The sequence below is a fragment of the Carlito syrichta genome, unplaced genomic scaffold (assembly GCF_000164805.1).
Source record: "Carlito syrichta isolate Samal-C Ts95f unplaced genomic scaffold, Tarsius_syrichta-2.0.1 Scaffold305319, whole genome shotgun sequence".
Classification (NCBI taxonomy): domain Eukaryota; kingdom Metazoa; phylum Chordata; class Mammalia; order Primates; family Tarsiidae; genus Carlito; species Carlito syrichta.
In genome coordinates, this window is record NW_007249415.1 from 452327 (window position 1) to 471541 (window position 19215).

The window sequence follows — 19215 nt, forward strand, 5'->3', positions numbered from 1 at the left end:
CCTCGCACCTGCCCCTCCTTACCCTGTCTCTTCCCCCCACCTCACCTCCCCGTTCCCCCTCTCCAACTTTCCTCTCTCCACCTGCCCCCTCGCCACTACCCAGGCAGCAGCTGTACCTCCACTGCCTGGCTCTGGCTCCTGGTAGACCAGTAATTATCCCCACAACAGCTCTCCCTGGGGCCACAAGGATCCTAATTACCGATGGTGTCACCGATGGTGTCTAGTTGGAAGCTTCGCCTAACCTGGAACTCTGTCCCTCACTTGACAGCTGCCTGGCCCCATCCAGTTGGCTATGCCACACGCCCTGGAGAGGGAACCCATTCCCACGAAGTTCGCCCTGGCAGGCAGGCAGGACCCACGGCAAGCTCAGGCCCGGCAAGCTCCGCCTGGGTCCCTGCCCTGGCTTGAGGTCTCCTGGGAGGAAGGAGGGAGATGTAGGAGGCAGAGACATTCCACTAAGTGCAGATGGTGGCCCTGTGCCCTGAGGCAGACACCAGCCAGGACTGAGCCTGGGGTCAAGCTGCTCTCCCTGCATCCCAGCTCCTAGGGCCTTCCCCCTCCTACTTGGAGCCCTGAGACTGGGCCGGGCTGGGCAGAACTCAGACCCATGCCAGATGAGGCTCCGCTCACTATATGCCTGGGCAGGAGCCCCTGGTCATCTACTGGTCTTCTACAAGTCCTGGTGATGCTAGGTGGGATGCAGCACAAAACCCATGGATTCTTTGGCTCTTTCCTAAAATGAACTTTAGAGCAGCCAGCAAAGTTTTCAAACAAAATTTGTTAGCAAGAAAAAGAGAAGAAGAAAGATCCATGGCAGAAAGACCTGCCACAGACAAGTTTTTCAAAGAAGAAAAAACACACTTTTGCTCTCAACTCCAAACTAGATATAACTACCTAGTTATTGATATGCTAATGTGTGGAGTCCAGGCAACCTTGGCTCCAGAGAGATTGACATCTCTGGGCTCTTGATGGGAGGAGATGGTGGGGGGGAATGTCTTTTCCTAACCACATTGTCTTTTGCTGGAGACCTGGCAGGTGTTTTCAGTTTACAAGTTCCTGAGCTAAAAGGTGGTCTTATTACCATTCTGTGGTTTTGGTCAGTTAAGGGTTAGTCTTTGACCTTCTGCTTTCAATGGGGAACCTGAAAGATTCTTAGAAATTATCATGCTAAAACATGAATTAAAAGGTTGGGCTGCTCTAGTCTTGCATCTGATGGGGTTTCCTTTGGATTTGCCGAGGGGATAGGGTAGCCTGCAGCTTGGCCTGTGGTAAAATGTAATTTTAAAAATGTCTGAACACTTCCTAAAACCTACCTACGGGAAAAGTATCTATGTCTAGCCTGTGCTAGCTACTCTGCCTCACTGTTGGCTTCTGTTTAGAACACAGCGAGATTTTCCTTCTTCTCTTGAGAAGTCTGGAGGTGGTCATCCCAGACTCTGTGAGCCATCAGCAGCCAGTTGCCACTATCTCACACTCATTCTTATGTTGAAACAGCTGCCTGAGCTCCAGCCACATCCACATCCCAGGCAGGAAGGAGCAGGAAGAGGGCAGAAGTCACGAGAAACAGGGAAGCCAGCTCTCTTCCTCAGACTGCCAGCGATGTCTGTACACACCAGGTCAGGACTGGTGATATATCCACCCCAAATTCAAGGGAGGCTGAGTGGGTAGGGAGCACCTTGGCCCAGGAGTGTAAGGCTCCATCCCCAGGTGTCACCCTGCCCTCTGTCTTCTCGGGTCCCCAGCCTCTGATTACATGATCCTGGTCTTGGACACAGACGCCTGCCAGGAGCCCCAGGGCAGCTGACCCTGTGTTGGCACTGGCACAGCCTCCCGAGGGCATGTGTGATCATGTTTCCATGCTGTTATGGAGGCCATGGGCCCCTGCAGCCTGAAAAGTGGAGGCACAGGGAGGTGGCCTGCCCCCACAGCCCAGGAGTCCCCCGTGCAGGGGTTCTGGTCACCAGTGCCTGGGCCCAGCTGTCCCTGCTGATACAGAGACCTGCTAATGGCCATCTATATTGTCATAGCCCCTAGAGAAGGGCATAGCAAGGGTTCAAGCTCTCCTGCACATTCCTGAGCACATTACTGAGAGTCTCCTTATCTCCTATGCATTCCCAGTAAGTAGCTTCAGAGGATCCTTGACTTCTCTGTAGTCTACACTCAATCAACTGAAAGATGCAAATCCCCATTTACTCCCTTTTTCTGAGTGGTTATAAATTTAAATAATATAGTATCAGTGTAATTGTAAGCCTTGTGATTTGTATAACTTTTGTATCAGTGTAATCATCAGTTTTGTGATTTATGTAACTTTTATGTAATGCATGATGTCTTAGGCCTTGTAAACTCCCTTTACCCTATGGCAAGCTTGATTGACGCTTCTGCCGGGCCCTACTGATAAAAGCTATGAGATACTACTATTACCGGGCACCAGGAAGTCTGGACTGAAAAATGTCACTATCGATAAATGCGACTGAAACGCAAGTTCTGTGCAATGCTCTGTTGGTCATGTGGCTAATGTATAGGTACTAACAACTCTGGACTTATAAAAGTGAACTGTAAAAGCCTGGAGGGTGAATAGAATCATTTTAGAAAGACCTCGAGTTTGGCTCTCTCTCTGGATTCGAACTCAGTAAATAAACTTTTTTCTACCAGTTTCTGCCTCTTGATTTAGCACTGTTAAGTGTGAGCAGCCGAGAGTTTCTCAGACCATAACACCATCTTTTCTGAATGGCAGCTCTGCATAGGACAGGGCATCTGCTCCCTCTCTGCAGTCCCTGCTGTGTGTGTGCTGTCAGGGCTTTTCAGATGGGACAGGAGGGAAACCTGGCCTTCACAGATGTCCCATGTGGACCGCCGTCCTGTCCTGACTTTCCAGAATGAACCTGGTTACTGTGCCAGGACCACCACTGCCCTCTGTGCTCGCAGGCCTCTTGTGCGGTTTTCCCTCAAATTCCTAATTAGAAAGACTTTGCCCCTTTGATCTGGTCTGAGACTCACAGGAGTCTCGCTGCCATTGACAAAACTCACTTCATGGCAAGTCCACTCTCTGACAGGTGAATGCCTGGTCACTCTGTGTCCCTCCCCCTGAAATGGGCTGCCAGGAACAGCATTGCCTACATGCTACCCTGTGTGTCTGTAACTGACGTGCATACAGTAGATGCTCAATAAGCACAACAGCTAGAAATGAGCATGTGCGTGACACTAAGGCAAGTGAGACAACATGGAAATGAACCAGATGGCCTCCAGAGTCAGAGGAGCTGAACCCGCCATGGCAGACAGCCCAGAAAAGACTGGTCTAGGAACTGCTGTGCAGGGAAGCTTCCAAAGGCGGCCAAAAGTGCACTTGGTGGAGAACTTATCATCCAAAGTGTTTTTATTATAAACAAGAGAGGATAAAACATAGATGAACTAACATCCAATTCCAGACAGTAGAGAAGAAAAACAAGATAAACCCTGCAGCCTGAGGAAACGGGGATGGGGGGACGAGGATGAGAGACTCGCTCAGCTGGCAAACATCAAAGTAGCAGCTCCGATAAGCCCAAGACAGCGCCTCCCCAGAGAGTCGCTTGTCATGGCCTCTGGCGACATGCAGTTCTTTTTTTTTAAAAGATGTTGGGTACAGTTCAGGATTAGGTATACGACACATGTGCTTCTGACAGAGCTCTGTCCAGAAGGTGATTCATCCTGCCCTGCTGGGAGGAGCCTCCCAAAAGGGTCAGAAGTGGCCCTGGGCCAGATGACCACAGGGTGCCTGGCCGGGCCCCTTGAGCTGGACAGCCCAGGGCAGGGCATGTCAGGTCTCTGCACAGCATGTGGCCCTTTGCAATGGGGACAAGGCAGCTCTGCCCAAAGGGTCGAGGGGTTTGAGTTAATGCTGCAGGGCACTTAGGACGGGCCGGCCACCATCTGCACCAGCAAGCAAGAGCCAGGGCCAGTACATGCTGCTGGTGTAGTAAGTTAGTACAGTGTGTCAGTGCTGGCTGTTGAGGTGTTATACTAGTATTATTAGCCATTAGCGTGCGATAAGAGTATTAGCTGTTGGTATGTTCTACTAGAGTTAGCCGTGGTCATGTGATAGTATTAACCTGTTGGTGTGTTCTACTAGAGTTAGCTATTAAGGTAATATGTGAGCATTAGCTGATTGTATGTATGTTATGATAATAGCTGTTCCTATAGTTCATTAATATTAGCTGCTGGTGGATTATACGAGTATTAGCTGTCAGTGGAGCATATGAGTATTAGGTGTTGGTGGATATATGAGTATCAGCTGCTGGTGTATTATACAAGTATTAGCTCCTAGTGGATTATATCAGTTGTCAGTGGATTATATGAGCATTAACTGTTGGTGGATATATGAGTATTAGCTGCTGGTGTATTGTACAAATATTAGCTGTTGGTATATTATATGAATATTAACTGCTGGTGTATTATATGAATATTCGCTGTCAGTGTATTATATGAGCATTACCTATTGGTGTACTATGCTAGAGTTAGCTGCTATTATGTTATAGTAGTATGAGCTACTAGTGTATTCTACTGGCCTTTTTGTTTGTTTGTTTATTTTAGGTTGCATTGGCTGATTTGCTGTGTCATGTGCACCCATGTCTGGGTGGTGGAGTGGGGACTGAGGCCTGGGTGGTCATGCTCAGGCACCAGAGCCCAGCAGGCCGCTCCGCCCTGTCCCACCATAGCTGTGTGCCTGCGAAACCTGCACTGCCTGAGGATCTCACCTTTGGACACAGGCCTCGCCCCACACTTGGAGGCCAGCCTTGCCCCCAGCTGCTGCCCCTCCAGGCTCTGTACCCTCCCACCTATTGACATGGCAGTGGATCCTCTGCCATCCACCAGGGTCCAACTCCTTCCAGAATTAAAATTAGCTACTCAAGGCTTCCCTTGTGTCTTGTATGAGTGTCTGTTGTTTTCTTCATGAAGATGCTATTCCTAGGTATACGTCATCTTGCTGTTGCTACTACAATTTGATGTGTGCTGCTTTTGAGGTGAGTCAGGACAACTTAATAAGTGGGCTTGAAGTCTGTCTGTCTGTCTGTCCCGCTTCCCCTGAGAGTGAGGCCAGGGGGTCAGCTCCCTGCCCCTTTTCCTCTCCAGTAGTTGGCTCCCCACCCTGTGGGCTTCCATACTACAGTGCCCGGTTGGCAGCGGCTGTAGCTCACATCTCTTGCTGCTGCCCTTTCTTCCAAGGAGAGCCATTCTGAGCAGCAAGAAGCCAAGCTCCAGGTAGGAAAGGGTAGTCAAGAGCCCCAGCTGCCCAAGGGGGACGTCTGTGAGACGTCCATGTGTCTGGACAACTAGAGTCCGTGTATCTGGATAACTGTGGCTGGGCCAAGCCTGGGAGGCCGAGGAGTCACAGTAGTTGCAGCCAGGAGGGCATCACGTGCACCCATGTCAGGATGGTGGGGCAGAGACTGAAGCCAGGGTGGGTGTGAGGGCGCCCACCATAGCTGCGGTAGGCCAAGTCTGGGGACACCACCTCCTCAATCCTGTCCAGGAGAGCTGACCCCAGTCATTATTTGTCCATGGCCCTGGGGTGTTCCTAGACCTCACAGCAGCCCTGAAAACACAGGCCCTCAAGCCTTGAACAGACCCCCAACACTGATGGAAGCATCACACCCTCTCTCCTTGCACCCGAACCCCAAGAACTGGATCTTGCTCAGATAAGCCCAGGAGAAAGCAGAGCCAGAGCTCCTGAGGTGCTATTGTGGTTTCCTTGCTCTGAAGGGACATCCGAGTCCCCCGCCATCCAAGGTCAGTGCGTGTCTCTCCCCTCCTGTGGACAAATGGCCTCTGGAGTGCTGTTCTCAGCCCTGGTACTCTAAGGCTATGAACGGAACACGCTGCTGCTTAGTGTGCAGGGAAAGTTGTTTAGATGAAACTAAACAAGCACCCTCATCCATCACAGCGGCTGTAAAACAAACTTAGCCTGCAGTGATGTTGGGGTTATTTCTACTCAGCTCACCTAGAGGAATGTGAGTACATCCCAGCCGCCACGAATCGTGTGCTGGGGGCCTTGGAGCGTCCTTCAAGGGTGAGCTGGTGTGTGCTGGTGCCAAGGGACACTCAGGCTACTGCCTCACATCAGGCTAAAAAAGGCAGCAATGACTGAACCCCACCTGGAGCCTGTTTCTCATCCTGCAAGGTAACTGCCAAGGGGAGTGGGGGACATGACACGTGACCTCACACCCTTGCTGATGCTAGGCCTAGGCCAAGAATCAAAGTTACCTCACTTGATTCCTTCCAGTCCCACACATTAGGTGCCTTTAGCCCACTTTACAGGTGAGGAAACTGAGGCACAGAAAGGCCAGTCTCCCCATGCACTGAGCACAGCCAAAGGCCCAGAGCCGTGGAGTCACCTCAGTTGCAGGGCTAATGAGAACCGGCCCAAAACACCGCCTGGCTGTGGGAATCAGATGCAGGGATCTCAGGGCACATACTACCTCCATTCACCCCACCTGGAGGGCACCAGGCTCAGGCTCCTCAAGCTCCTGCTCCCCTTCTCGTGTGAGTTCACATCTCTCTGCCCTGAGCAGCCCCTACACAGACTGTTGTTCCCACCACCTCATGGTCTTAGATTGGTTCCAGCGAGGTGGGCAGAGGTCACCTTCTTTGGTCCAGCAGAATGTAGGCCTCGGGACCTCCAGGAGGGCCAGAGCTGGGTCTGAGTGGAGCTTCTTGCTGGGCTGTGTGGCTGCGACTGCAGGACTGGGACTGGGCAGTGTGGTAACTCTGATGCCCTGCCTATGGTGTTGGTGCCTTGGTGTGGCCCTGCTCATGTGGCCATGGGATGGCCTGTATGACCACAGCACACGGGAAGCATGAGGAAGGCCAATTCCAAACTTAGGTGGTAAGACTGGCTTCTGGCACATAGAAGGAGGCCTGGAAGCTTGGACACAGGTGGCCACTGACCCCAGAGCCAGAACTGCCAGCCACCCTGCCCTAGAAGCACATTGGCTATTTCAAGATACAGAGAGGGGAGTATTTGTGATGTGGTGGCAGATGTCTGATATGCCATGGCTCTGAATGTGGGGTTGACTTGGCCCTGGGCCAGCAGTCACACTCAGGTGCCGGGGCCTAGCAGGCTGCTCCAACCCACTCCGCCATGGCTGTGTGCCTGTGGAGCCTGCACTGCTGAGGGCTTTGCCTCTGGACACAGGCCTGGCCCCCAGCTGCTGTGCCTATAGGCTCTGCACTCTCCCACTGGTCCATGCAGCTGGGCACTGGGTTCTCTGTCACCTGCCAGGATCCCTCGCAGGCCCCCCAATCTTCTCCCTTTTTCCTGAGTTCACCCAGTACTGTGAGCCCCCTGCTGAGGATGTCCTCGCAGCCAGGCTCCAGGTCCTGTTTCTCACTCATATTCCCCGGACTTCACCCTGACCACACCATTCTGCAGCCATTGCCTTCCTGGCCCCAGTGCCATTTCCGGGGAAGTTTCCTGGCTTCCATTCCTGCCCAGGACCCTCGCATCCTGCCCTTCCTGCCTGCTTCCAAAAAGGCAGGTCTTGTCTTCAGCATGTGGCACCAGCTGCTGGTCTGGGAGGAGGCTCCAGTCCCTGAACACCTCCTTTACCACCTGGCTGCCTCCCTCCTGACCCCACACCTGTCGTGTCTCCACATACCTCTCCTGTACCACACACCTGTTCCATCCCCTCATACCTGTTCTGTACCACACATGCTCTGTTCTCAGACCTGCTCTGGCCCCATACACTTGCCCCCACACTTGCCACATCTTCCCTGTCCCCACACCTATCCCACTTCCATATTTGCTCTGTCCCCTCCCCTGTCCTACCCCCCCACATCTGCCCTGTCTCCATTCTGCCCTGTCTACACCTTTCTACCCCCACATCTGCCCTGTCTACACCTTTCTCACCCCCCACTCTGCCCTGTCTCCACTCCTTTCTCACCCCCCTGTATCTATCTTGTCCCTACACCTGTACCATCCCCCCCATATCTGCCCTGTCCCCACACCTCTCCCATTCCATCTCTCCTGTCCCCATACCTGCCCATCCCCCCACATCTGCTCTGTCCCCACACCTGTCCCGCCCCATCTCTCCTGTCCCCACATCTGTCCTGTCCCCACACCTGTCTCACGTCCATCTCTGTCCTGTCCCCACACCTGTCCCATCCCCCCACACCTGTCCCATCCCATCTCTCCTGTCTCCATACCTATCCTATCGCCCCACATCTTCCCTGTTCCCACACCTGTCTCACTCCCCGTCTCTCCTCTCCCCATGCCTGTCCCACCCTCCCATCTGTCCTGTCCCCACACTTGCCCCTTCTCATCTGGAATGACACGGGCTTGGGGATGGCAGGGAGGGCAGGCCTATCGGGACTCTCAGGTGCATGTCTTGGCCAGTCAGCGGGGGGGCTGGCCCCTGGAGACCCCAGCGCCTCCACCAGGTCCAGGCCTTTGGTGTCCCTAAGGCTCTTGGCTGAAAGGGAACATGGAGGGCTTGGGGCAGCTGAGGAGAGGCAGGAAGCATGTTTGGGGGCAGCCATCTTACAGGCAGCACCAGTAGATGGGAGTTTTCTGCAAATGTATCTGTACTCATGGGTGTTATCAACTGAATTCCCACTTTTGTTTGTGAGACTTTGTTAAAGATTACATTTCTGTTCAATTGTTTATTAGGTATCTTGCTAATATTTCTGTAAGTACCACAGTGCTGAGACTGCGGCCTGTGTGTGCACACACACGTGTGTGTGTGTGCATGCTTGTGCATGTAAAGCAAGGTTTTCCTGTTTTTGAACTTGATTTCTTGGGCTGGAAGCATCTGCTTGCTTGAGGGGCCGTGATCTGCCAAGCAAGATTTTGCGACAAGTCAGTGCCCGCAGAAACCGAGCAGTGATTTGTTCTGAGAGAGATTTTTCCATGTTCTTCCATCTCCCTCCTCAGGTGCCAGATCCCAGGCTGAAGGGTGGGGCTTTGTGGTGGGACTCGCAGGCACCAGCAGCTTTGGATAGCCCAGCAGAGCCTGTTTATCAGATGGTGTCTCCAGGGCCTCATGACAAACACTTGCTGGAAACAGCCCATGAGGAACGGTCCGTCTCCAGGATGGGAAGGACATGAGCAGCTGCTGGAGGTGCCGGAGTAGGGCCTCACTCACAGCTGGCACGTGCAAAGGCCCTGGAAGCGGTGGCTGGAGCCGTGGTCTGCTGATGTCGCATCTGCACGCCAGGGCCCGGCCCCATGGCCAGGCCTGGGCAGGTGGGCACAGTCTGGAGCCTGGCACAGCCCGGGTCTCTGACAGCCCCTCCTCTTGAGCCAGGCTGATCTCCCAAGGTCCAGAGGGAGGAATTGCAGGAGCTCTCAATGACGCGATGGGCCTGTGGGTTCTGATAGGGAAGGAGCCCTGTCTGCTCAGTGGCTGCAAACTGTCTCAGGCACCTGTTCCCAGAAACAGCTGGCAGAGGGGACCTGCCTCCATTGTTCCCCAGGCCTAGGCCCTGATGCAGAGTGAGAGGGGCCTCCTTCCCAGACTGCCTCCTGGGTGGGGGACTGCCTCTGAGAGGAGAGCACATACTGCAAGCAGCAGGAAGCTCCTGGCTTGAGCCCTCTTAGGACCACTAGGACTTTGTGTAGAAAGTCCCCTTTCCTTCTAGACTTCAGCTCTGCTGAGAGATGAGAGCAGGCCCCATACTATGAGTGTTGGCCACTCCCTGGAGCTGGGTCCTTCCTGTGCCACCTGGGATCAGCTATTCTGACAAGCTAGCCTGTGGGCACCTGCAGTGAGCTGTGGACTGGAGTGGAAGAGAGGGTCCAGCCCAGTGCTGCTCTGTGGACCCAAGCGAGAGGGGTGAGCAAGGGGCCCAGGCAGGCTCTGCGGGCCATAGGAGGCTGACCACGCATGGAGTTCCTGGGTGTGTATGGTTGGGGGTCAACAGCCAGTGTGATGGGCGAGTGGGATATCAGGGATGCTGGACTCCAGCCCACCAAACCATGCCTTTGGGCACTTCCCTCTTGCTCCCAGCCTCACAGGGGAAGGAGGAGATCTCTGGGCCTCGGAGTCTGTCTGAGGCCCCAGTTCCAGGTATGGGATTCCTTGGCCCTGGCTTGGGGGAGAGAAAGAGCCCCTCTGAGGCCCAAGACATGCTTCCAGGGCTGCTCAGGGGTAGTGTCCATCCCACCTTCCCCTATGTGAAGCAAGAAATAGACTCCCAGGGCCCTTCTCCATCCATGCCCGGATGCTCCAGAAGCTCTGGGCTGTGGGGCCAGCTGTGTGTGTGGCGGGCAGCCACAGCTGCCAGAGGGTGTTAGGACCATCTTCTCAGCCCACGAGGTCCAGGTCCCTTTCTGCTACATGCATGTGAGAGTGCACAACACAGTTCGGTCCTGTTGCCCCCAGGAGAAACACCATTTATTTTTAGTCTGCGTTTTAGCCTTGTCAGTGTCCCAGGGATGTGGTGCTGCTAGATTAAAAGCACCTCGAAGGGGGCTGTGGACCTGGCCTGGCATATCTCACGGCCCTGAGCAGGGTCATCCATTCCAGGTGTAGCTGGGAGCTGGGGCTGGGGCTGGGACTGGGGCTGTCTTCTACCTGAGAACCCATCCTCCTGAAGGCTGCCCCAGGCCCATACTCCCCATGGCAGGAGACAGGGACTGTGGGTGGGCTGCAAGCCATCTGGGGTAGATAGGGCTCAGCCTGCTCCTCTCCGATTTCCTGAGACCCAGTCCTCATCTTCTCATACCTGGCCCCCACCAAGAGCTGCTCAGCCTCCCTGGGGTAGGGATACAGCTGCAAGGGATCGTGGGGGGTCAGCAGGACTGGGCTCAATCTCTGATCCCGCAAAGGAGTGGTTCGAGGATTCCCTCAGGCCTCAGTTTCCCTAGTCTGCAGTATGAGCCTGGACCACATGCCCCCGAAGCCTCTGCCAATGTTGCCGTCACAATCTGTGTTCCACAGGGCTCTGCTATCTCGGTACCTTGGCAGAGAGCCTGGTGGGCAGTGCCCTCTTCCCTCCCCTGGGCCAGGGAGGCCTTGAGGGGAAGAGCAGCCCTGGCGCTGTTCTGTGCCGAGTCAGGACTTCTCAGAGAAAGTGCTTGTGTGCCTCCACACAGTGACCTCTCTTGGGAGGATCTGTGACTACACTCCCTGAAGACAGCAGTAGGGCTGGAGGTGGGAGTAGGGGAAGTGACTGCCGGTAAGTACAAGGGCAACTGGGGCCAGGTCATCCCCGCCCCCCCCACCCAAGAAAGGCCCCATGTGGCTCCGTGGCCAAGAGACGGCCACTCAGCATCTCTGGTTTCAGAAGAGAAGCAGACCCCCTCCACTCTTTCTTTATCTCATGTCTGCCAGGGCTCACAGGCTCCAGGATTGTGCAAGGGTCATGCCCATGTGGATCTGCAGAGGCCAATGAGAAGCCAGGCTGGGGTAGTTGTCTCAGCTTGGTTGTCTTTTGCAGCTTGGGGGTGTCTCTGGCGGCCCTGCTCAGCAGCCTGGCCCTTAAGCGAGGACAACGTTCTTAGAGTCCCATGCAGAGTGTGTGAATGGCAATGTGCTTACGGGATCTGGGCTGCTTGTTACATAGCCCAGTCTACGCTCGCTGTGGGGACATGTGGACCAGCAGGCCCCGTATTTTCAAAACTGAAGCAAATGCACTGGTTCTCCCTCATGAGCCCAAGTCTCTTTGGATGAGAAAGACTGGGCTTTCCTCTGTTGTCTTCTTTTTCCAAGAGCTCTTGGCTAGCAGATCATTGTGCAAAATTTTTTCCAGGCCAGGATTTTTTCCAATTATTCTATGATATTTGCAAACTGTGCACTAGTAAGGAAGTCTTCGCTGAGATGTTTTCCAGGGAATGTTTATCCTCCAAGCAACCCTAACTGCCTTCCTTCAGGGCTGGGCAGAGAACAAGGAGTCCTTGGGACACCTGCCCTGCAGCATGAGGTTGGGGATGCATCCGGCTCACCCAGCCACCAAACCCGCGTTCCAGCCTGCCCTGGGCCCTTCTTCTGCCCTCATGAAGTTAACATGGGCATGTCAGCTCCATGGCCACCCATCCTTCCTCTCCTGGCCGGTGCCCAGAACCCAGAACCCAGAACCCACCTGATCTACAGATACAGACCCTCTTGAGACTGCCAGCTTCCGAATATATGGTTCTACTAACATAAAACAACACTAGGACCTCACTGACATAAAACATTCGTAGACAAGCTTTTCACAGCTTTCTCCATGAAAAACCTTGTAGGTATTATTTTCATGTTTGTGCACATAAAAGGCTAATTCTGGTGATCTTCCCCAAATAGAGGGACTTCCTGCCCTAAACAGTTAATTCTGCTAAAAACAAAAAAGGAAACCTCAGAAAGAGGGCTCTCAAGATGCCCTTCAAGTTAGTGTGAAATCTGTTTGCACTATCGGTTCACATCACATCCAGCCGTGAAACGGTCGTGTGTACTCAAGGTCAGGAGCAAGGCCAGGGGCCAGCTGGTGCTGTTGCTGCACTGTTCTAGGGGTTCCAGCCTGCATGCTGAGGAAAAGTAACAAGTGAGTCACGGCTACAGGTGAGATCATTACCTACCTAAAATGCCTGAGAGCATCAGTGGGAAAAACATAGGGCCTAATCCGAAAGACCAGTGAGATGTCTTATTACCAATACTTCAAGCGTCAGCCTCCTTCTCTGACTACAGAATGATCCACTTGGGACACATAAAAGCTCTCTGCCTGTGCAGGGGCAGAAAATGGCCCCCCAGACATCCCTTCTAGTCCCTGAAATCCAAGAACAGGACCTTAGATGGCAAGAGAGTCTGTGTTGCCTTATGTAGCAAAAGCTGTGATTAAGGATTATAAAAAAACAAGGTCATCCTGCCTTCTCTGGCATCCTGTCTTCCCTGCCCTGAATGACTACCCAAGTGTCCTATGAGAGAAGCAGGGAGATATTGTTGACACACAAAGGACTCGGACATATAAGGACACTAACCTGGAAGGTCGGGGGGCATGGCCACCAGCCAAGGAATGCAGAGGCCACAGGAGCTGAGAGAGGTGGCATGCCTCCTCTGGAACCTCAGGAGGGAGCGTGGCCCTGCCTGCACCTCAATTTTGACCCAGTGGTGCTGGTTTTGGACCTCTGGTCTCGGGACTGAGAATACGTTTCTGCTATTCTGAGCTGCCGAGTTTCTGGTGCTTTGTGCCACAGCCCTGGAAGCCCATGTGTCCTGCCTCCTCCAGCAGAAGTTCCTGTCTGTTGGGCAGGGCTCTGAGTGGCAGATGTCACCACAGGTTGGGTTGGTCTTGTGATTCTAGCTGTGTACCCCATCTAGCCTCGGATCACAGAATGATAGAATTCGACTGGGTGAAGTGTCTTCTGCCCTGGTCTGGCATGCTTGTCTCTTCAGTCCACAGGGCAGGCCCCCAAGGCTCACCTGGAAGCCTTTTCTCCAGAACCCCATTGGGTTGTTCCACCTGACCCTCATGTAAGGAGCTCTTTGGTTGGGTGATCCCAGGTAAGGGAAGAAGGGCACCGGGTCAGAGAGGTAGACCAAGGGACCCAGCTTCCACAACATGGCTTCACCTCCCAACTTCACCTGCTTCCCTGGAACCAAGGACGACAGGGAGATCTCTGTGGCTGTGATATGTGCACAGATGCCACGCTGCCCAGGAATGCCAGAGATGTTGCCAAGGCTTCATCTCCTGCTCGGGCCTGTACCCCTGCCCCGTCCATCTCAGTACCCCAGGTGGATGTGATGGAGCCTCCGTTTCCCTGGTGTGGGCTTTCTGCCTGGAAACTACCTACTGAAGCTGCCGAAATATTCTCACTCACATCAGCACATTTCCCCCGTGGCTGCCCTCCCCAACCCTGCTGCAGAGGAGCAGGGTTGCCACAGACCCTCCTGGACACCCAAGTGAATGGAAAACTAGCATTCACACAGACCTGCACAGGAAAGCTTAGAGGTGCTTTATGTGTGATCACCTAAAGCTGGAAGAACTCGGGTGCCCATCCTCAATGAAGGGGGCACAGCCATGGGCACCCCTGTATGGGAGCACCGGAGTGTGGGATAGGGCGGGGGGGGGGCACTCCCATCATGGTGAAGCATAGATGCACCTTTCAAAGAGCAGCACACGTTCAAGACCAGTCTGGGCAACTTGGCGAGACCTTGTCTCTGCAATAAATCAAAAATTAGCTGGGTGTGGTAGCACACGCCTGTAGTTCTGGCTGCTTGTAAGGCTGAAATGGAGGGATCGTCAGAGCCCAGCAGGTCAATGCTGGGGTGGCCATGAGTGTGCCATGAGTGTGTCCATGAATGTACTCCAGCCTGGGCGACAGAGTGAGACTCTGACTCAAAAAAAAGAAAAAAGAAAAAGAGCAGCATACCCACAGGCTGCAGCCTGCAAGATCCCATTTATACGTCACTCTGGAAAAAGCAGAACAGTGGTCAGCAGAGAGACTGAGCCCATCATACTGGTATCTGCCATCACACAGACCACCTCTTGTGTGAGCTGAGACTGGAATGGCAAATGGTCCTGGCCCAGCAGTGTCAGCGACTTCAACACGTCCTGAGAATTTCCCCTCGACGCGCTTCCCACCGTCCTGGGGCTTGTCTGTGGGCGTCCAGGTTGACTTGTGCCCTGAGGTCATCACTGTGGAATGGCCCTTCTGGAAGGCATAGGCTCTGAGTCAGCCTCCCAAGAAGCAAGGCCAACTCCAACAAGCCCCAAGGCCTGGCCACCAAGCAAGGGCTTTGTGCCAGCTGTTTCCTTTCTTGGGCTTGGTGGCTCCTGCCCCAGTGACTCATGCTCAGAGATGGCAGCAGGCAGCCAAGAAAGGACAGGTCAGATGGATGCCTGTTCTGAGTGAAACACAAGGACCCTTGTCCAGGACCCATCAGTCAGGAGAGGCGGCGGGATGTAGGGGACTCCGAGGCTGAGACACTGACCATGCATACTCCGCTCAGCCCTGGGCCAGGCAGCAGCAGGAACAGGCCCAGATGAGCAAGGCCTCAAGGCAGGAGCTGTGAGCCTGGGCGCTAGATGCACCCCTGAGAGCATCATGTCCATGTGGCCCACTGAGCCCACTTACCAGGCCTCAACTGGTCTGTGGCCAAGCCAGGGTTGGAACCTGGGTCTCCTGAATTCCTAAGCCTCATGCTCCCACTCCCTGCAAGTGCCTGCAAAAGACAGTAGACCTGATCTGACCAAGGCAGTGGGGCCATGTCCTGTTCCCACACACCTGCCCCTGCCCCACCCCACCCCCAATCCCCAAGGAGCTGTCCAGAAAGCCCAAGCCCTGGTACTGCCTGCTGGTTGACCCACCCTGAGTCAGGATGTGAACTACTGAGACCAAGGGCCTGGTGGCCACTCATGTGGAACTGGGCAAGATGTCCATGTGCATGAATGGCATAGGGAGGGCCCTGCACTTGGCTTCTAAATGGGACAGGAGAACACTGAGTGGACTTCATGAAAATAACCCCACTGGGCCCTTCACAGCACTTCCTGTGGTCACACATGGTGAGAAGGGAGGGTTCAGGAGGGGGACCGTGACCACACTGCTCCTGGGGACTAGGACCAGTGCCCCTACATGGGTGTCATTGACTCTCAGAACCCCCTGGGTCTCCCCAGCACCAGCCACAACCCCCAGGAGCCCATCCTTTGTGCAGCCCTGGGCAGGCCTAATGAGGAGCCTTCCCTGTGTTGGCAGTGGCGTATCCCTGCGGGTATGACACAACATATCTCTGGGTCTGGGTGCCACTTGTTCCTCCTGAGGCCTGGGGCCCACTCTAGTCCTCTTTGGGCAGGGAGCTGTCCCTGGTCCCTGTGGCCCCTGATTGGGAAGTGGAGGCCTGACCCCCTCCTGCAACTGAAACCCCATTAGGGGCTTTCCCAGGACCCTTCTGGACCTACATTGGACCAATCTACACTCGCACACCAAAGGCTCAAAGGGAGCCAGGTTGCATCAGGTCCAGCTCTGTCTGTTGCTGCGGGGTGCCCCTGGTCTACCTCACCATCCACAAAGCATGCCAAGTGTCCATGTGGTGTCCAGGTCAAGGTTATTCAAGAGTGACAGCGCCCACCGGGTGTGATTACAGGGTAGTGGGTCAGCTAGGACGTGGCTCCAGACAGACAGCAGAAGGGACAGGGACAGACTCTCCTACCCCCGTTGAATGTCCCGGTTTCCTATTGGGCCACAGGCTCAGTGTTTTCTTCCAGAGTGGGAAGAAGGCCCCGCCCTCCCTGCCTCACTGTTGTGGGGTCAAATAAGACATGGTGTGAGACTCTCCACCACAACAACCCTAGTTCACAAAATGACTCAAGGGAGAGAGGGCACTTCTGGGTCAGGATCATCAGGTGGGAAGTGTGCTGAGTGGGGCATCATGACTGTGGAGTGGACCTGGTCAAGCCCTTATCTGCACAGGAGGAAACTGAGGTTTAAAGACAGGACAGAGCTCGGGCCCTTGGTTCCCAATCAGGTAACCCTGCCCCACCTGGCAAGAGCCCACACAAAAAGAAGCCTGCCAGGGAGGCAGGAGGTGTCCATGGGCACATCTACCACAAAGCTGGGGAGGAAAGGGAAGGGTCAGGGAAGACAGGCTGGCACATGGGGGCCACAGACCTGTCTGTGCCACGTCACGGTCACCAAGTAGTATTTTTTTTTTTTTGAGTTGGAGTCTCACTCTGTTGCCCAGACTGGAGTGCAGTGGCTGCTCCCAACCACCGCAGCCTCTATCTGCTAGGCTCCGGCAATCCTTCTGCCTCAGCCTTCCAAGTAGCTGGAACTATAGGCGTGCGCTAGCTCGCCCAGCTAATTTTTTGATTTATTGTAGAGATGAGGTCTCACCAAGTTGCCCAGGCAGGTCTCGAACCCGCGGGCTCAGGTAATCCACTCACCTTGGGCTCCCAAAGCACGGGATTACAGGCTGAGCCACCAAGCCCGGCTACCAAGTAGTATTTATAGCTGCAGAGAAAGACAGGAGTAACCAGCAAGAAAACCAACCAAGGAACTGTGCAGTCCAGTATTTAAGCGTCAGAAAGATAATTTTTAAAAAGATGTCAGGTCTGACTGCCAGAATTCTCTCATCCAATTTCCTGTTACTGGGGTTGGGGACTTGGGTCGAAGGCTGACTCTGCCCAGTGGGAGAGCCTGGCCCAGCTCCCTTCCCTCTGGTCTCTGCTTAGAAAACAAGGGGCTAGACTTTGATCCTGGGACTCCCATTGCAGTGCCCTACAACCTGAAACGCTGAGCCTGTGGAGTCAGGCCCTTGAAGAGAGGTCAGGATTGGGAATGTGGAGACTCAGGCTCCCCAGGGTCAGGGTCGAGTTACCCAGGAGTAAGGGAGACCAAGCAAACCATTTTCCTGACCTCGATGGCTGACATCTAGAATCTCCTGCAGTAACACAAACTCATCTCACTACACTGTAAACACAACATCCTCAGAATGAGAAATCAATGGCAAATGCAGGGGGAGTTGGCCTCGGAAGGCACCAGAGGGACCTGGAAGCCAACCAGAGGCAGGCATTGCTGTGGCTGAGGCAGGATGCCAGTGCAGTTTCTGCACAAGGGTGTCCCTGGGTCAGGACAGACTGGATGTGGTGCCTGTAGGCCTTTCTGTGCCCCATGGCAAGACTGTCCCTGCTGGTTCTATCAGTCTGGGTGCCCAACTGGACTGCTCTCAGGACAGTAGGGACCAGGGCCCACCCTGGGACCAAGAAGCACAGTGGTATGGTCCAGCATTGGCACATCCTTTTAATCATAGATACCATCTTTTTAAAAAATCATCTCTTACAGAATCTTAAAAAATGTTACCCCTTTAAAATACACAATTCAGTAGCATTTAGTACACACACATCATGGCACAGTCTCTACCACTGTCTACTTCCAGAAACTTTTCATCACCCCAAAAAGAAACTCCCACACCTGTCAGCAGTGCTTCCCATTCTCCTCCTCCCAGGTCCTGGCAACCACAAATCCACTTCTGCCTCTTTGGATGAACCTGGACATTTCATATGAATGAAATCTTTATTTTTTTTTGAGTTGGAGTCTCACTCGGTCGCCCAGACTGGAGTGCAGTGGCTGCTCCCGGCCACCGCAGCCTCCCCTGCTGGGCTCCGGCGATCCTTCCGTCTCAGCCTTCCGAGTAGCCAGAATTACAGGCATGTGCTACCATGCCCAGCTGATTTTTTGATTTATTGCAGAGATGAGGTCTCACTGCCCAGGCGGGTCTCGAACCCGCGGGCTCAGGCAATCCACTCCCCTTAGCCTCCCAAAGGCGCAGGATTACAGGCTGAGCCACCGAGCCCGGCTCTGAATGAAATCTTACAGTGTGTGACCTTTTGTGTCTGACTTCTTTCATGTAGCATCATGTTTTTGAGGTTCATCCATGTTGCATTGTGTGCCAATGTTCATGCCTTTTCATGGCTGGGTAATATTTCATTGTATGGATGGACCATATTTTAAAAATTCATTCATCAGGCTAATGGGCATTTGGGTTGTTTTTAACCTTTTGGCTATTATGAACAATATCATGATAAACATTTGTGTACAGGTTTTTGTGTGGACATGTTTTCAGGAGGAGACTTTCTGGTAGCTATGTGTTTAACCATATAAGATTTTTTTTAAAAAGTCATACTATCTTTATAGTTACCTCTGTAGTTACCTTTCTGGTGTTCTTTTTTTCTCAGTGTTAATTTGAGTTTCTGACTAGGGTCCTTTCATATCAGCCTGTAGGCACTCCCTTGACTCCCTGCTGTATGGTAGGTCTGCTAGTGGTGAATTTTCTCAGGTTTTGTTTAATAACTTTTAGAATTTCATGTATTTATATAATTTTATTCATATTTTTTGGTTTGTCATAATTTCTCCTTTGCTTCAGAAGGATAGCTATACTATCAGAATTCTTTTTTTTTTTTTTTTTTTGAGTTGGAGTCTCGCTCTGTCGCCCAGACTGGAGTGCAGTGGCTGCTCCCAGCCACCGCAGACTCGTCCTGCTGGGCTCCTGCGATTCTTCTACTTCAGCCTTCCAAGTAGCTGGAACTACAGGCGTGCGCTACTACACCCAGCTAATTTTTTGATTTATTGTAGAGATGAGGTCTTGCCAAGTTGCCCAGGCGGGTCTTAAACCCGCGGGCTCAGGCAATTCACTCACCTCAGCCTCCCAAAGGCACAGGATTACAGGCTGAGCCACCGAGCCCAGCTACTATCAGAATTCTTAGTTGGCAGGTGTTTCTTTTGGCACTTTAAGTATGTCATCCCACTGCCTTCTGACCTCATGATTTCTGATG